General features: G+C 41.8%; 2 non-coding genes across 2 annotated transcripts; one reads left to right on the plus strand and one right to left on the minus strand.

Moving 5' to 3' along the window:
- The first annotated feature begins 1,402 nt into the window (after window positions 1-1,402).
- trnaa-agc (transfer RNA alanine (anticodon AGC)) lies at window positions 1,403-1,475 on the plus strand. The gene has a single exon. It is a non-coding gene; the product is annotated as a tRNA-Ala (tRNA).
- Window positions 1,476-18,896: 17,421 nt separating this feature from the next.
- trnal-uag (transfer RNA leucine (anticodon UAG)) lies at window positions 18,897-18,978 on the minus strand. Its single transcript has one exon. It is a non-coding gene; the product is annotated as a tRNA-Leu (tRNA).
- Between the last annotated feature and the right edge of the window lie 742 nt (window positions 18,979-19,720).

Here is a 19,720-nt window from a genome sequence, read left to right on the forward strand (position 1 = left end):
GCCCTGGAAAGAGCTGTTCCTCTTTGGGTACCGCGGGTCTGAGAGGGGGGTTAACGCCATTTTAGTGAACCTCCTCCTCAGCCTAACGAGGACAGCTGTCTGGGAGAGGAGGAACCTCATGATGTACAATGGCCTGAAGCCAGACCTTGTCAGGCTGTACATTGCCAGGGTGAAGGACTGCTTCTCTCTCAGCCTGGCCTACTGCAGGGCTGAAAGCCGGATGGCCGACTTTCGCAGGATCTTCTTAAAAAATAACATCTTTGTGGACCTGCGGGAGGAAGGCCTGTACTTCCGGCTCTGAGATGGGGGTCTTTGAACAAAAGACACACACGGCTCCACCCTTTTCCACCCCTGAATAGCATTGGCGAGTTGAATAGCATTCAATTCACATCGAATAGCATTGGCCCTTGAATAGCCCCTGAATAGCATTGGCGAAGCTCAGCACTGGGCCACTGGGCACAATTTCCCACTGTTTCCATAGTGTAGTGGTTATCACGTTAGCCTCACACGTGGAATGTCCCCAGAGCAGCTTTTTTTGTTGCCACGCACACTGTTTGGGGATTCGCCTAGCGCTGTGATCGAACAGACCCACTCACCTCTTAGTGTGGCGGGATCTGCACAGTGCATGTCGCAGCGCTTTCTGCTTTCACTTCAATGTGCTTCCTGATGTCGAGTCGTGTGCTGTGCAGAGGCTCTGAAAGCGAGAGCAATGAAAAAGTGCACAGCGCTGTGAAAGAAAACACAGAGAAGTGAAAGGCAGTCCTTTCTCTAAGACCGGGGTAAAGTTAGCTTGAAGTTCAAAAACGATTTTGGCACGCATGTAGTGCTTTCGCGAAATCTCTCAGAGTTACAAAAACACTTGCTTTGTGTATAAAATGCATTGTGAATGCTTTCTCAGCCTTCACTTTGCCATTTTTATGACTTTTTTTTACCACGCTCAAATATTGTTTTGTCCATATCTTCACAATGGAAGCACAGAACGTCTTCAAACCAAATGCATTTTAAAGACCACAACTTGTGGAAATTTCTACATTCTCTACATCAAACTTTCAGTGAGCTAATTTCGTTTTTCATCGATGCGTAATTACGCACTAACTGGAACCCGGGGGACCGCTGTGTGCACATGTTCACAATGCGAGACATACTGTTCAATACGGCTTCATGCGAAAAACCCGTATATGACCTTAGGAAGCAGAACAGTGCAGTCTCCAATTACCCAGACTGTAAGATGACAAGATGAGTTGATGGAAAGAGCACAAAAGTTCAGCTCGTACAATAGGCAACGAAGATCCCAGCGTCGTCATCGCACTTGAAAGGACTGCCTTGCAGACTAAGGGCAGTGGGCGGTGCCGGGTAAGAGGGGCAGAGGCGGTAAGCCATGATGCCGAGAAGCATGAAGCGAGGGGGATTAGCTCAAATGGTAGAGCGCTCGCTTAGCATGCGAGAGGTAGCGGGATCGATGCCCGCATCCTCCAGGTCTGAGTTTGGAGTTTCGGGAGCCCGGTGCTCTCATTTAGCCTCTGCGACTTCTGACAGGTGCTCCTCCGTTGCGGAGAGAATGTCCTTCAGTTGTCAAGCGTTGAAGGGCCACACCTCCTTCCCAACCTCAGTCTGCACTGAGTGCGTCTCCGGCATTTTCTCGTCCAATTTGTCAGCTTAGCAAGTGAAAAGTATATCCGAGTGAAAACAGTGCTGATAATACTCTCACGAATTGTTAGAAGACGTGCTTTTGATCATCGATTGCTTAACAATCACATTTGTTCGACTTGAGCCATCAAGCTCGTAGTTTTCCTTCAAATCTTGAAAGCTCTCAGTGAGAACATCATAGGCTGCAGGACGCCCCGTAACTTGATTACTTCAACAGAAAGAAGAGCAGACAGCTCCACAAATATGCGAGGCGCAGAGAGCGCAAGGCGAGCCGCACACGTTTCGGTGGCTGAGAGAGGGCAGTTTTTGCTTCTGCATTTCCCAAGTAAGGACGCATGACAACAAGCGATCGCGGTGCTCATCTACGACATAGTGGTGATGAGTTTTCAGTACGTGTTCTTTTGAACGAGCAATGAGGTTGCTGCCTTGGACAGCTGACTGCACGCTCTCATTGTGCCACGTGATGAGAATTCACTAGGCTCGTTCAGTCATTAGTCACATTCCATCGTTTGCCATAAGCAGATGCTGCGAAGTGATGTGGATATCAGTTCCCAGTCTTGTGGAAGAGGAGGAAAAGAGCACACGAGGGCTCGTCCGGTAGTTGAACCCGGGGACCTCTCGCACCCTAAGCGAGAATCATACCACTAGACCAACAAGCCACAGCAGCACTTTCCATTTCAATCTGTCAGCGAGCTTGAGGATGGGGGAGAGGCGCCATTCGCTCGTCCAGTCAGACCTTCATCAATAAGTCAAGAAAGCCGCAATTACACGACTGCCTTGCAGACGAAGGGCAGTGAACTGTGCCCGGTAAGAGGGGAACAAGCGGCACTAGGTGACGCCGAGGCATAAGTCCCAGCGAGGGGGGTTGGCTTGTATGGTACAGCGCTTGCTTTGCACGTGGGAGGTAGCAGGATCAATTCCCGCATCCTCCAGGTGTGTGCTTAGAGCTTGATGTGCCGAAAGGTGTCCTTTAGCCTGTGGTCACGCCTTGCATGGAGAGCATCGTGCAGCTGTCAAGCGTTTCGCAGCCACGCCCCCTTTTCATCTTCTCTCTGGCTTAAGCGTCACTCCGCCCCTCTCTCTTGACATTTCATGTCAGCATGTCAGAAGTCCGAGTGACATTTTTAATGGCTGAGTGTGGGCACGATGCTGAAGCAGAGAGGCCACTTCAGCCACAGAGACTTGTGCTAGGTGAGATCTGAAAGACGGACTCGCAACAGAAACAGACCAAAAATGTATCGTGAGATCAAAAGGTAAATGCAACATTCAGCAGAGGGCGTCTAAAGATTAGGGAACGGGCGACTGAAATCCATGTGAGGCAAACTTTCCGGTGTGTGTACTGCAGCTGGGCTTGTTGGCGTAATTGGTAGTGCGTCAGTCTCGTCATCTGAAGGGCCTGAGTTTGATCCTCACACGGGGCAGGGCTGCTTCCTCTCTTGCTCTTTTCAAACACTTGCGGCAACTGTTCGCTCATAACCACGTCTGGAATGCGTGACCTTTACACGGGCGAGAAGCAACGCCGCATCCCTTTTCTAAAGAACATTCACATTCAGAAATAAGTCAAGAAATTTGCCATTACTTTCGCTCGCACTGCTGTCAGCCTGCCCATGTTGCCAAAGAAAGATTCACTCGGCGTCAACATGACAGAACAGCGATCACTTGAAAACAATGTTCCACACTCCGTAAGCAAGAACTTCAGTGTTTGCAGTCACCCGATATGCCGATAGTCAAAGGAGCGCAAAACACGAAGCGTCAAAAGACAAGATGAGTTGATGGAAAGAGCGTTGAATTGATGAGCACAAAAGTTCAGCTCGTACAATAGGCAACGAAGGTCCCGGCGTCGTCATTGCACTTGAAAGGACTGCCTTGCAGACTAAGGGCAGTGGGAGGTTGCTGTTTTGAGACGGAGGCATTGGGATGGTGTGCCGAGATCTATTCTTCTTAAGGAATTCTTCATCGTGAAAGATCGGTCCACAGGTCATCCAAAGAACTCAGGGAATCATTTGCTACTGAATGGAGTGAAGTGCTGAAACACATGACATGCCCCCTTGATCTCACATGCACAATTCTGCTGCAACATGCACAGCCACCGTCCACACCAGGCAGTGGGGCTTCAGCAGAATTTGCTACGCCACCTGCAATTACATATCCAGCTGCACATATATACATGGCCCTTCTTTCCTTTTCAGGATCTCAAAAAAAAGCATAGCGTGGTTTTCCTGCCACCTGATTGACCTCATCTCCCTCAGAATGTGCCCCGCCACATTCATTGCTGAAGCAGGACGGAGGCTAACGGACATGTCAGAACAGTGAGGTTCAACGATCTCTCCAAAATATTGTGGTTGTAGTGGAAGAGATATGTTTTAAATTGTACCTTGGTATTTCAAACTCTCTCTAGAATGTTATCCATTTCTATTTTATTTTGACAGGAACTGTTAAAAGGCTAATGACACTAGATGAAAAGAGAAGAAAGAAAAAAAAAACGTTTCAGCCGTGGAGGCTTCTTCAGGTGTGAGGGCTCCACGGCTGAAATGTTGTGTTTTCTTTCTTTTCTTTTAAGCATGGAATAGACCTATTACTTGTTCCTTTGCAGCCTACACATGGAGATGCAGCTCCCCACCTGAACTGCTAATGATACTAGATGCCTGGTAGTTTGTGGTACTTGGTTATTGTCTTATGTTTGCTCAAACTGCATATGTGTTGTAGCAGCGAGGCTTATTAATAAGAAAGAATTAAGTGTTCTGAGCCTTCCCAAATGAGGCCCCATATCTGTTCATCTCTGTGGTGCAGCCACAGAGAAACTATTCATGCAGGCTGATTTAAGGTTTCCTTTGATAAGGGACAGCTCCCAAAGGGGGATGCACTTAGCTAAGCCTGGCTATCATGATCAATGGTCATCCATTGGCACCTATCTGTCTAGGGAGTGCCAGATGGACATCTGGACTGCATTCCTAGGTGTCAGGAGTAAATGACTCATATCTCACCTTGATCAACCAATCAGGGACTGGTAGGGCCGAGTAACCCACGTGGGACTCTCATGCCCATGGAACTTTCAGCCAATCAACGAGATGAAGTTCCTCCAGGTAAAAACAGGAAACACAGAGAGCCTGTAGTAAGATTCAGGAGAATTCTGTGGACTTTTCTAAAGGGAATTCAAAGGAGAATTCCAGGGCAGGACGGCCCAGGAGCAGAAGGCTCCCAAGGGCAGGACATTCTCGCAGAGCGCCTCCTGACCATCCTGAGACTCAGCCCGGACAACCACGGAACGGCCAGTGTGTCCGAGTGCCAGAACTTTCCTTTGTTCTAAGAGTCTAGAGCGGAGGTTGCCAGAGAGTAACCAGAGGATCCACCCGAGGTTAGCACCAGTAGCAGGCCTCGTGAACAGGTCAGAACTGTGGACAGCTGAATCAGTATTCAGAACTAGCGCTTCATCAGGAACGAACCGGTCTTCTTCCTGACTTGCTGGGACCCACAGTCATCTTTTCTCCTGTGCGCAAACTTTGCTAGTTAAAGCCAACACTAACTAGCCGGTCAGTGAGCATCAGCAGCGCACCATCGCAAGCCGCACAGCACAGCCTGGCACCGAGCCAGAGAGCGCGGATTGGACAGCAACAGCCTGCAACTGTTTCTTTGAGTCCGCAGGAGATCTGAATCCCCAGAGATTGGATGAGTATTCTACTTCACTGCATTACTGCTCGAGAATTCAATTGTTATCCCAACCAGTTGATATCAATTTAATTCCTAAGAGTTATGTACTTGTTTTGAGTATCTAATGTAGAAGTTATAACCAAGTTCATTTATGAAACGGTCTAAATGAATGATATACTGAACGTATGTCCTTTTGATATGTGTAACACTTTGTAACTGACTGAATATATACCTTTTGTATTCTGATAACCCTCTCGATAAGATCTGTTAGGTTTATATGCATATTCTATGTATTAATAAATGTATCCTCGTGTATTAGTACCTGTGTGTGTGCGTTCTTTGAGTTATGTCGCATGGTTGGATTCTAAAGCCATCAAAAGAATCAATTTTGTGATTTACTGCTACAATTAATAATTGTCCCAGTAAATGCCCAAACCCTACAGAACTGGTGCCTTCAGAGAGCACACTACAGTGTGATTGCATATTTTTGTGTATTTTCATATGTCAATATTTAATTCACTCACATTCCTGTATGCTTGGAAGGAAGGCAGATTGGATTTGGCACAGGACGCCTGCTCATATATGTTGATCTTTGTTGGGCTGGAAAAACAATGATAAAAAGTGTATGAAAAAAGCTCTCCCCAACAATTTCTTCTCTTGGCCATGGTTACACTGCCCTTTCTTTCCGTCTTTTGTCCTTCTACAAAGATTCCAGGGCTCTTTATCCACCATAATATCTGAAGCCAAAAATAACCATCTAATGTGTAAACAGCATTTGTAATGTTGGTAGCTGGAAGAGGTTAAGTATGTTTGCAAGACCTAGTTGATTACACCACAGACTTACCTTGTTTATTTTTTCTCTTTTAAAGGCTGTGCTGGACTGTACCACTATCATAGAAGATTTTTTTCAAGACACATCGCAGTTCCATAGTAGAATTTATCAATAGTAGAATTCCATAGGACATTATTTATCAACATCTAACATTACCCAGTGTGAGACTCTGCCAGTAAACCTCAGAGCATTGAGTTCTCCACTGGTGAAGATGGCTTTCTGAAGTCATGAAATCCACTGCTGGGATGCCTGAGAGACAGTGATTGAATCCTGGCTGGAATTAGGCTCTCTGTTAGTGTTGATCTGTGGGAATTATGCGGTAAAAAGGGAAAACTCCTTTACTTTAGTCACTTTGAAAGTTCAAATGTATAGATCTTCAGAAACCCCAGTCTGAAGGATGAAGCAGGTTCTGCTCAAGGAGTTGCCTACGTTTTGCTCCATTCAATCCAAGCAGATAGTCCAACATTTGCCTTCTCTTGGCCATGATTACACTGCCCTTTCCTTCATCTTTGTACTTCTACAAAGATTTCAGGACTCTTAATCCACCATAATATCAGAAGCCAAAATTAACCTTCTAACATGTACAAATCATTTGGAATGAAAGGAGATGGAAGGGTTTAAGAATGTTTGTAAGACCTGGTTGATTACCACACATAGACATACTTTGTTGTCAGTTTTTTTTCTCTTTGAAAGGCTATAGGAGGGGTGTGATGGACTGTACCACTATCATAGAAGATGTTTTCCTTCTAAGGACACTTCTGTAGCGGCAAGGCGTATTTAAAATACAGGAATTAAGTTTGCTGCTCCCTTGCCAGTCCCTCTCTCCCTCATCTCAGTGCAGCTGGATACAGAGAGGCCATTCCATCTGGTTCACATTTAAGGTGTTTTTCTAGCTGATAGTTTCCTGATAAGGAACAGCTCCCAAGGCTGAGATTCACCAGCCACCCTAATAAGTGGTCATCTCTGGCGCCTTACTGTCTGGGAGATTCCATGGGAGAGGCTCATCCCAAGGTTTACAACCCTAAGGTCAGAGGTCACTGTTACTCATCCTCCACCTCAATCAGCCAATGAGGAACTGGTAGGGCAGGGTAACCCCACGTGGGTCTCGAATGCCCGCGGAACTTTAAGCCACTGAACTACCGTAGTTCCTCCAGATAAAACAGGCAGCACGATGCCCAGAAGGTGCCCCTCCAGGACTTTCTCAGACTCAGCTCGGACAATCACGTGACGGCCACTGTGTCCGAGTGCCAGGACTTAACTTTGTTTTAAGAGTCGAGAACGGAGGTTGCCCACGCATAACCGAAGGATCCGCCCGAGGTTAGCCCAGCAGCAAGCCCCGTGAACCGCCGGTACTCCACCGTCAAAGCTCGCCTGATCAGCGAGTGAACTACGGTTGGAACTGTCGACAGCTGAATCTCAGGATTCAGGACTAGCGCTACATCGGGAACGAACTGGTCTTCTTCCCATCTAAAGAGTGTGACTGGCTTGGACCCACAGTCACTTTCCATGTGCACAAGCTCTGCTAGTTTCAGCCAACACTAACTAGCCAGTCTTCAAAGAGCATTAGCAGCGCATCACAGCAGGAATCTCTCCCTCCTCTCCTTCTCGCCAGCCGCACCGGCCACTGCCTGGCACCGAGCCAGAGAGTGCCGATTGCACACAACAACAGCCTGCCACTGCTTCTTTGTGTCCGCGGGAGATCTGAATCCACACAGATCGGATGAGTATTCAACATTCTGCATTACAGCTCGAGAATTCAATTGTTACCTCAACCACAATTGATATCAATCTAATACCTATGAGTGATGTACTTGCTTTTGAGTATCTAGTGTAGAAGTTGTAATCCCAGTTCATTTATGAAACAGTCTAAATGAATGGTATACTGAATGTATGTCCCTCTTGGTTTGGAACTCTTCATGATTTAATATATACCTTTTGTATTCTGCTAACCCACACTCTTAAGATCTGTTATGTTTATATGCACATTTTATGTATTAATAAGTGTATTAGTATCTGTGTGTGTGCGTTAATGAGTTAACCCGCAAGGTCGGTTTTCTAATAGCCATCAAAGAATCATTTTGTGACTTACTGCTACAATTAATAATTGTCCCAGTAAATACACAAAACCCCTACACACGCATGGAAACCAATATTTACTTGCTAATCCAGAATGCAGCAGAGAACAGTTGGACAGAAGGTTAGTATCTGTCGATACTGCATCACAGAAGTCAGTCTCTTCCCCCTCATTATGCAGGCTGACTTGTTCACGATGAACTGTCCTCCAGTGACAGTCAGCTGCAATCATTGACTCAGACATGGTGTTGATACACTGATGGCACTTTGGCTGATTTGGTTAACATGCTTTCCTCTTAAACAGGAGATGCTGAGTTCAAATCCCAGCAGTGCTTTTCTTCCTGTCTTGTCTTACAAAATGTATCACTATGGATGATTACGTACAGCTTGATTTTGTTTAACGCAAGTTTTCATTTTCTTTCTGGAACAACTTGCTTTTCATGAAATCCATACAGCTTATGAAAGATGAAATACAAATATTGCCTTGTATATCGCAGGCTGGTAAGAAAAAAGCATTATTTTCTTTTTTTTAAGCTTGCAAATGGAGAAAAGGGACACACGTGAGTCTCTGTTAATTGAAAGGTTAGTGGTTTGAGCCCACCCAGAAATGCACTTCTCATTATTGCAATGTAAACCTCATCTCTACTTATTCGGATTTCTTAGCAAAACCTTAACCCACTTGACATTTGCAGGAAATGTGAATGTTTTTGTTAAACAATTAAGTATGTAAGTCAATATCACTGGGAATGGCCAATAATGACCAACATTCAAGGACATCATATTCAGCCAAGGACTTTGATCTTCGAACGGCTAGCAGAAGAATTCTCTCGATGCATCCTTAGTTAGAATATTTAAAATTACGACACAGATTTGTTGGAGAACTTGACAAGCAAAAAAGACAGTTGGACAGCATGATTATGCTAGGACTGTACATTTGTATTTTAATACTTTTGTATATTTATCTTAATTGTAATATACATGTAACCATAAATGCTGTTCTATGTAAATACATTTTGTTGTATTTTATCATATTTTAGCTGAGGGCACAAGGGGGTCTATTATACCTTCCGAAACTTCCAAGACAACTATAACAGAGGCTCATATTTTAATATAATTTGCTTTAAAAGAAAACCACAATTTGTACGATATCAACCCTCAATATCGACGTTCAAATGAAGGATTTAAAGAAGCAACAGCGATAGGAGAGTACATTGATTTTGGACCAATGTTTGCATCTGAACAATCCTTCCTCCTGGAAAGAAGAAAAAACAGGTATGTTTTGAGTCTCATGATGATGCTCTTCTGGATAAAAAAAAACAGTGCAAATTTGTTTCGGATGTATTTTGGATAAAATTATAACTGTCATCGAAGAGAAATTTGATCAGTTGAATGCAGTCGAAACTTTTGACATTTTATATGATGACAGGACGTACATTTAGGACTCAGTACCGATAACGCTGCTGATATTGATGGAGTAGAAATTAAGTGTATTGGTAGTTTTATCTGAGGCAAGAAGTACTAGAACACCTCCTATAAAAATGTTAGGATTCAGAGCAAGAAATATTTTTCCACCTCACCCAATGGTATTGCATTAACGAGGCTGAATCTGGCTTCTTATTCGCCAGCTTCTTCTTCTGCCCTAAATGCTGCTGCTGTGATGTTATGCCGCCTTTCACCTGTAGATGGCTCTTTACAGTAATTTTTAAAAGTACTAATCGGGATGGATTACTGTATTTATCCTCAGTAAAGGGGAATATCCAAGAAATTTCAGTAAAGGAAGTGACAGAAGCTATCAAAGAGATGAAAGTGGGCAAAGCAACTGGACCATCAGGAATAGCAGCAGAACACTTTAAGAACCTCGATGAAGAGGGGATTCAGTGGCTGACGAGATTGCTAAACAATATTGCAAAGGAAGAGAGAATTCCAGAAGAATGGACAAAAAGCAGTATGGTTACCATCTACAAGGAGAAAGGAGACCCAATGGAGTGTAAAAACTATAGAGGAATAAAACTTCTGGAACATGGATTGAAAATCCTGGAAAAAATTCTGGACAAGAGACTCAGGAAGATAATCAGGATCCACAACTCACAATTTGGATTCTCAGCGGGGAAAAGCACAACAGATGCCATTTTTGTGATGAGACAGTTACAGGAGAAGACACTAGAGAAAGGGAAAAAGCTGTATGTGGCCTTTCTGGACTTGGAGAAGGCATATGACCGTGTGCCCAGAGAGGTGGTGTATTGGTGCTTGAGGAAGAAAGGAGTACCAGAAAACATGGTGAAGTTAGTTCAAGCAACCTATAGAGATGCAACTACGAAGATGATAACACAACAGGGAGAGACAAAAGAGTTTGAAATCACAGTTGGAGTACACCAAGGATCAGCACTAAGTCCTTTCCTTTTCATAAACATTATTGACACACTGACAGAGGAGGTAAGAACAGAAGTGCCTTGGGAACTCATCTTTGCTGATGATGTGGCACTGATGGCAGACTCAGAAGTAGAACTACAGGAGAAAGTGTTCAAATGGCAGAGGAGTCTGGAAAAGGGTGGACTGAAAATGAATGCAGAAAAATCTGAAATAATGGTAATGGAGAGAAGAGGAGATACTATGACCAATGTTGAGGAGACAAATGGAGGAAAACTGAAACAAGTTGATGACTTTAAATACCTTGGATCAAAACTGGTAAAGGGAGGAGAAACACTGGAGGCAGTAAAACAAAGAGTGAAAGCTGGATGGAACAAGTGGAGAGAAATAACTGGAATAATCTGTGACAGGAAAATTCCCAGAAAGTTAAAGTGCAAAATGTACAAGACTGTGATTAGACCTGTACTACTATATGGAGCTGAATGCTTGGCAGTTGGAAAGAGGGAAGAGAACTTGATGAGAAGAACTGAAATGAGGATGTTGAGATGGATTCTGCAGATTTCAATGAAGGATAAGATCAGAAATGAAGAAATCCGTAGACGATGTAGGGTGGTGGATGTGGTTGAGAAGATGCGAGAGGCGAGGTTACGGTGGTATAGACATATCATGAGGAGGGACGTTGAGGAAGTAACAAAGAGGGTAATGGAATTTGAGGTGGAAGGTAACAGAGGAAGAGGCAGGCCTAGAAAGAGATGGATAGATTGTGTGAGAAAAGATATGGAGGTATGTGAAGTGAGTGAGGAAGATGTGCTCGACAGAGACAAATGGAGAAGAGCAACCAAAGCAGCTGACCCCAGGACAGTCTGGGACTAAGGCTGTGAAAAAGAAGAAGGAGAAGAAGAAAGGGGAATATGTAAGTAGTGACTATCCAAATATAATTTTTGTGTGAAACACATTTCAGAAAATTGTAAACCAAGTTTCAAAACTCACAATAACACAAACACAATAAGTAAATAAGACAAAGGCAAAACATAAGTTCACAGGCACTTTCTGCATATTTACCACGACCTTACCTTCTGATCATCAAAAGTCTTAAAATCTTGCATTTTACAAGAACTTTTTAATATAAATGGGACATTTAGAACATGGCATATGAGAATATATGGTTAACCGAGGATGAGCAACGGGTGATGGCACTTTCTGCTTCTTGCTATAAACCTACCCCCTGGTTATAAAAACATCTAAAAATTATGACACTGAGGTGTGAGAGACAATGGAACAGACTATCAAAATCCTGAACTTTAGGAAATTTTACTGTGCCAATTTTTCAAATATGACCCTGTGAACATGGCATGTCCCTCCTTCCTCATTACCAAAACATCTCAATGTTCCGACACTATGTACATTGGTAATTACAACACTTCACTGTTGCATTTCTGAGTTGTGACATTGTAAACATGGCATGTTAAAGTATATAGAAAATCTAGATCAGAACAGGCTAAATGCAATTCATAGTGATTTATCATTTTCTGACTTTCTAAATGAAAACAAATTTTTTTTCGGTGATTATGACACTTCGGTATGACATAAAATATGCTTCAATAACAGAATAAATAATCATGGAAAAAATACCCACAGTGGACATTCATAGTTGTGATTATAGGAATGTTAAATATCAGGTGAGTAGCTGCGTCAGCATGCGTAGGCTGCAAAGGAACAAGTAAAGGGTTATTCCATGCTGAAAAGAGAAGAAAGGAAACACGACGTGTTGGCCGTGGAGCCTTCTTCAGGTGTTAGAAAGACAGGGCAGTATGCAAAGATAATTTTCTTTTTATCTTTGCTGACTGCAGTTTTTCTTTGATGACAACATCAAAGACATTAAGGAATTCTTACGGCTAACAGCTCCACATCAACTTCCTTCCATAACTAACCTCATCAGATCTCTCAACTGCACTCTTCCAGTTTCTCACTTCAGAGAAGGATAAAAAACTCAATCATCCTCTACAGAGAAAAACCATCAACACCCCTACCACCTCCACCAATCCTAACTTTGTTGTTACTATACCCTCTGACCTTTCCCTTTCACCCCTTTGCATCCTCAGCTAACATATTTTAATATTACAACACAATTACAATAGATTGTACAGTATTTACAGTTTAAAATTAAGGTAAATATGTCCAAATAAATATGTATTAAAATCCAACTGCACAGTGCTAACAAAACAATGCTTGTCAACTTCTCAAACAAATCTGCATTGTATTTTTAAAATATTTCACATGCATTTAACAAAATCAAGCCCTTTGTGAGTGCCCCAAATGGTACGTTCTGTACTACAAGATAGGAAGAAATACACGGCTGGGATTTGAACCACAGTTCTGTTGTTCAATAAAGAGGCACTTTAACCAACTAGGCTACGGTGATAGGACAACCATCACCTTTTACAGACACTTGGACACACCGCTCTGAGACATCTGCGTTCAGAAAGCGCTGAACCTGCTCTCAGAGCAAATTGCCTCTTTTACATACAGTAGCAGCCCCGACACTGAGAAACGAAGAGAACTGGCTTTTATCTGGCATTTTTCATTTCCAATGCGTTTGACATCTCCCAAGGGCGACAAAGTTCTTCTGCAACATTATTTCTTCTTCTTTTTTATTTCTGTACGCTTTGATAAAAAACTAGAAATCGTGCAAGGGAAAAATGTCTTTTTTTCATAGAGAAAACGTGGACCGGGAAGTGTTGTGTTGAGAAGAAGTGATTTAACATGATACGTGACCTAATTTATCGGAGCAAATGCTCACCCAGCAAGGTCTGGAGAAGTTGGAGAGTCTGGTGGATGTGATAATTATACGGTGTTGTGGAAGAAAACAGTCTTTCTTTGAATTCTCAATCAATCGGAATTTCAGTGCGAAACATAAACCCTTTGTGTGATTTAAAGAGATAATATTTTAAAACTCATTAAAAATCAGAAAACACGTTTCTCACTTTGAAATTTTAGACGGGGTGGTATATTACTAGTAGCGACGCTGAGCACACTATGGGGGAATTCCGGTTATGTGAAATACCAGCAGTTTAATAAATAACGCATCTGATTTTGGATCATAAGATTGTAGGTCCGACTTCTACCTGGCTCGTGTAAATTTTATTCAAGCTCCTCAGTAATAGATGTCTATTATGTAATGAACCGCACCTGAAAGCAAACATTGGGTCTGTTTCCTTTGTTTTCCTGCATGAAATAGCAAATCGTTACAAAAAGTACCTGCTAGTGTCCAATAGTGTTTTTTTATTTCAAATTACATTTTCAGGCTTCAGACACTTTTTAATAAAACAAAAGTGTCCGGAAACTCCCTAACTTTCAGGTTTGCTTGAACCTGTATTAAAAGAAGTTATTTGAAACTTCCGGGATCCCATTCTCTGATGTAGCTGTCTCTAAAGACGGATGTGATGTTTCGCAGATGTGAACTGTGCCTTCTCTCTTGTGTTCAAGGGTATTCGCTGTGTGAGATCCTAACTGTATGTCCAGTAGGGCTCTATTTTGTTTAGATTATCTATGTGGTGTACAGATAGAACTCAACTGCATGGTGTGAATTCTGTGTTCAGGACGAGCAGAACCTGAAAAACTAAAAGTAGACCTCAACGCGATTTGAACACGCAGCCTTCTGATCTTTAATCAGACCACGCTACCTTTGCACCACGAGGTCACAACTATCAGCTAATTTGAATTCCCCAAAGGAGACAAATCAGCTTCACAAAAAATTCTGTGAAGAGCGCCGCTCTTCTGAAGAGAGTCTCTTCATCCCAGACCACATTTTATTCTTCCTGTGCAGCTGATGTGCAGGTGTTGTTCTCAATAACAGATCCAGGAACACTGTTTTTCTAGTTTTTTTAATTAAGTACCCCATGGTGCAACGGTAGCACGTCTGACTCTAAATCTCCAAGTTCATTTTCAAAGTATATCAGAGTCAACTGATACTGATCAGGTTTTGCTGCTACTAAGCCCGCAGTCTTCACCTTAAAGTTCAATTCCCCAAGCCTTCTGACCTTATATGTCCATCCCTTCTCGTCAAAACTCATATTTTCACAGAGTACCCTACAGAAATCGCAGTATAGAATGAAAAACTCCAGTAGATCTCGGCCACTGTTGGTGATTTTCCTTTAAAAACAAATTTATCTCCTGAAATTTTACGGAGTGTATCACTTTCACTGAGACCGAGGAGTGTTAAGCTGTACATGAGTCTTTGTGGCTCGGTTGTTAACAAAAAGGGTGGTGGTTTGAGCCCTTCCAGGGATGCTATGAGCCTTTTAATGTACACACCCATCTCACTTTATCTCCACAGCCGGTCTCCACCGCAATCGAATGCAGAGCCCGCAGGGGGCAGTAAGCTCGCATATATAGCTCACTGTGTATATAATGAAGAAGCAGAGATTAGTTTCTTATCTGCGCGTTACAGGGCCTTATGCAACTCATACCAACAGCTGGGGTTTGATCCCTACACGGGCTATTAGTTGAAAGGCCATTGTAAATGACATGTAAGAGATTTATAGATAGATACTTTATTGATCCCGTGAGGGAAATTAATCAAGCTTATCCAGCTGGCTTTTATGTTTCACACTAAATTGCGATCTTGAAACCAAAATAGTTAGAAATATGGAACACAACCGTTGTTCCCCAAGAAGGAAAGCTGTTTAACACTGATGTCACACCTTTTTATTTAACCCAGATTGTGAAGACAACTCTGCCCTATCAAAGGAAAATGTTGCACAAAAGTTGGCAAGAACACTCTGAATCCATCTGTACTGTATATTTGATTTCCACGAACCGTTCAAGGCTGCTTGGTGCTTCGCAAGCAAGTCATTTCAGGGAAGAAACTCAGTTTAGAGAACTACTGGTGCATTTTCACTCATTGAATTTGATCTTTGTACTCTCTTTTCATTCTCAGCTATAATATTTCAAAATTACAGTTCGGATTTGTTGGAAAACTTCACAGGCATTATTAAGTTAGGACTGTACAATTGTATTTTAATATCTTGGTATATTTACCTTCATTTTAATACGGATTTAACCATAAATGTTGTACTTTTGTCGTACTTTTTAAAACATTTTAACTGAGGACGCACGACGACTATTATACCTTGTGATACATGCAAGACATCTGTAAACGAAGATGTAATTACAGTCAAATTGGCAATTAAAAGAAAACCACAATTTGTATAATATTATTTCTCTATGTCGATGATCAGTTGAAGGATTTGCAGAAACTATATATTATTCCTCGATATCGATGATCAGTTGAAGGATTTGAAGAAACAGCAGCAATAGCAGGTGATTTTGGTTTTGAACCCATTTTTACACCTCAATAATTCATTTGTCCTCGAAAAAAGAAAAGACAGGCATGTTTTGAGTCTCATAATGATCATCTTCTCGATCCAAAGAAACGTATAAATTTGATTCCTTCCGTAGTATTTTGGATTTTCTTACGAAGATCTCACGAAGTATTGCCAGGATCTATATTTAGCGTTCGGTAGCGATAACACTGCTGATATTGATTGAGTAGAAATCTATGATGTATTGACAACTTTATCTGAAGCGAGAAGTCCTAGAATGCTGCCTATGAAGTGTTAGGATTCATACAAAGATATACGTTTTGTTTTCAACCCAAATTGCTGCTATTGCATTACACACTATATGAACATTACCAGTTTTGGTAGCTTCTCTGCATGATTTTTCAAAACTGAAACTAATTACAAAATTACTTAAGATAAACCATTACAAACAATTATAAATCAGGGCTAATATTAATATCAACTGATGTTACTACAGAAAAAAAGATTTAACTGAAATATGAATAAGACTATGCAAGCCTAAAATGTAGAACAATTCAATTTATATAACTTTTTTTTTTGAGAAATGGGCTCACACACCGGAAGACACTAACGTTTCTCTTCGTTAGAGTATGTGAATAACGGTTTAACCCAAAATGTTTGGAGTCCAGAGGGAGGACTTGCTCGCTGAATGATCTCTCAAGAAATCCCTGGTGAGATTCAACAGGTGTTTTCTTCAACAGCCACTAAAAGTCTGATGACCTTCTCTGGATTTCCTGAATATGACGTAAAATTAGTTCAAATTATTTGGTAGTTAACAGAACGAAATGCTTTGGAGGTACATTTAAAACAGCAGAGCAAGACTGTAGCACTTCGTGTGTGACTGAATTTAATTGTGTAAACCTGGCTCTCTATGAACACGAGCAAAGAGTTCTTACTCAACAGAAGATTGTGATGTGAGCATAATAGTTTAAGACATCTAGAGATGCCAGAGATTGAACTCAGGACATCATACATGAAAAGCATGCACTCTACCACTGAGCTACATCCCCGATTGCACAGATGGTGGAACTGACTTAAAGATGTGCATATGTTCACTGACCACAATCCACCCTTCATGAATAATTGAAATGAATACTTTATTTTTATATCCAGTCACATGGGCGACGGTGGTTGATTCTTCAACGGGGGAGTGCGTTTTTCTACCTCCTTACTCGACTGTCTTTCAATTATGTTTTCTTTGAAACCTTTTTGCATCTTTTAAGTGCTTGCGATTAAATTACGCATAGAAAAACAGCAGTACAGTTGATGTTCATGGACCGATGCACACAACTCCAGTGATAAAGCCCTTTTGTAAATATTGTAGAAGAACGTTAAAGGGCGAAAGAACGCTCCAACCACGTGAATGGTAACAAGAAGGATCGTGTTCTTATTTAATATGTGCTTTTGAATTGCCTTGTCAATACACACAGGCTTTAGAGATGGACAAATAATTTACAGTGGTGTTTGTAAACAAAGATGGAACATGTTATTTCTATACCAGGAAGAAAGGAGCAGACTCTTAAACTTTAAGAGACAGAAACAACACCTCATCACAGCTAACACTAATTAAAACGACATCACAACAGAAGAGTGAAGCCTTGAGTGAATCAAATTAGTTTTTGTTGGTCATCTGTGTCTTCATAACTTTGTAGGTGAGAGAGAAGATTGCGAAAATGTGCAGGTGCTTCTCAGAAGTGCGTTGGTGGTATAGGTTCCTTCAAATAACTGAGCCAGTGCATCCCCAAATCTTTTCAAGATGATCTGTGATCTGGTAACACATCTCCTGAAACTAACATTCGAGGTAGGAAGTGTGCTCTTAAACAACAAAACACTCAAAAAGGAAGAAGCAGATCTCTGTACACAAGACGGTAGTGCGATATTAGAATTTCAGAGTTCTTGACGGATTCAGGCTCCTTCTCAGAGGTCCTTGCTCGCCAAATAACTTTGCATCTGAGGAAGAGCACCACGGAAAAAACCCAACTCAACAAGAGAGCGCGTTGGTTGCTCTTGCTCTTAATGCAAGGAGCTGTTTTTTTTTCCTCGCAATAATAATTATTAACCAGAAACAGCAGCACAGGTAGGTCGCATCTGTGATTATGTCACTTCTCTGCTTCAGCAAGGTCAATAAAAGACTCTGAAAGTAGTAAAGCAAAACTGAACTCAAAATCATATTAGGAATTCTGAGCGATATCTCCATACAGGTAATTCAACAGAACGTTGAAATATTTGAATATCATCTCTCTGTATATTGCGCTGCTTTTAACCCAGAGTAAAACTATTGGATTGAAGGAATGCTAACCGCTGGGTTAAAATGTATAGTTGTTATTTGGAGAAATCTGTAAACTCGTGATCTTATATGTTTTAAAAGACAGCACAGGAAAAAACAGTGCTGATTATTTTCCGGAGACGGAGCACTGATGACCTATCCGAGCTAATCGATAAAACCCACCCAGTGGATACTATAGCAGAACGTCAAAGAACATTCACCTTTGTATCCAAAGAAACCACAGGAACAACATCAGGAAGCACAATCAATTCCCCTTTTAAATCTTTCCTGTAAGGTATGCTATGTGAATTCATGAAGTTAATCCTCTGATCTCTTTTGATCACTAACAAAGTACTTCTGATGGAGCGCTATGTTCAAAGATTTAATAAGCTTTACCCCTGCCAATGATTCGGCGTGAAGAATTAAAAGTTTCACAGACAAAAGCAGCTCACCACCACAGCCAATATTAAATGTACTTGCCGGTACACTATCATGTGCACTGCCTCAAAAGTGATCTCGGCAGATGTTGTTCCCTACATAAAGCTGAACGTGCCAAAGAGAATTTCTGTTGAGAAAACAAAATATTTTTTCTGCCTTGATGTTAAGCCTGTCTTTTAGAAAGTCTATCTCTAAACACCTCCCGCAGCCTAACAAAAAGCGCTTTTACTGATCGTATTGCAGGTCTTAAAACATTAACATTTGGCAGCGGTGGGATTCAAACCCACGCCCCCAGAGAGACTGGAGCCTAAATCCAGCGCCTTAGACCGCTCGGCCACGCTACCTTCCACCAGCTCCATCTTCCTCACATTGCTGACTTGGAAAATGCCGGCGGCTTCAGCTCTTGTCGTCGGATCTAATGATATCATGACATGTGGAAGTGACTGCACCTTCATCTTCCGAGATGCTTTCAATAGCACAAATGCTACTTTCACCGGCACAAACATAGCAATAACGAAGGAGGTGGGTTTCATCCTTTGTGCTGTTTGTAGGGGCGCAACTCTACGGTGATCTACAGACTTGAAGAGCAAAAATCAAAATCCTCTGCTACTACTATTGCTTTTTTCATAGTTTCTTCAAATCCTTCATTTGAACGTAGATTTTGAAGGATATTGATGATAATACCACATAAATTGTGGTTTTCTTGTGATCGCCAATTTTATTCAAATACCAGCCTTTTTTACAGTTCCTTGTGTGTTTCACAAGGTATAATAGCCCCCCTCGCATCCTCAGCTAACATATTTTAAAATTGCAATAGATTATACAGCATGCATGTTTACATTTATATAAAAATTAAAGTAAATATACAAGAATACATACAGTGCTAACCCAATAATTCTTGTCAGGTTCTCCAACAAATCTGCGTTGTTATTTTAACATGTTTCAGCTGAGGGTGCAACAGGAGTATAAATGAATTTTCCCGCCAGCCATTCAAAGACCAAATTCCATGAGTGAACATTATTTTTTCAGAAGTTGCCAGCATTGGACTTTGCCAGTGGTATTGAATTATGTCCACAACTGTTGTAG

This window comes from Lepisosteus platostomus, chromosome 5 (assembly GCF_059453375.1).
Source record: "Lepisosteus platostomus isolate fLepPlt1 chromosome 5, fLepPlt1.hap1, whole genome shotgun sequence".
Classification (NCBI taxonomy): Eukaryota; Metazoa; Chordata; class Actinopteri; order Semionotiformes; family Lepisosteidae; genus Lepisosteus; species Lepisosteus platostomus.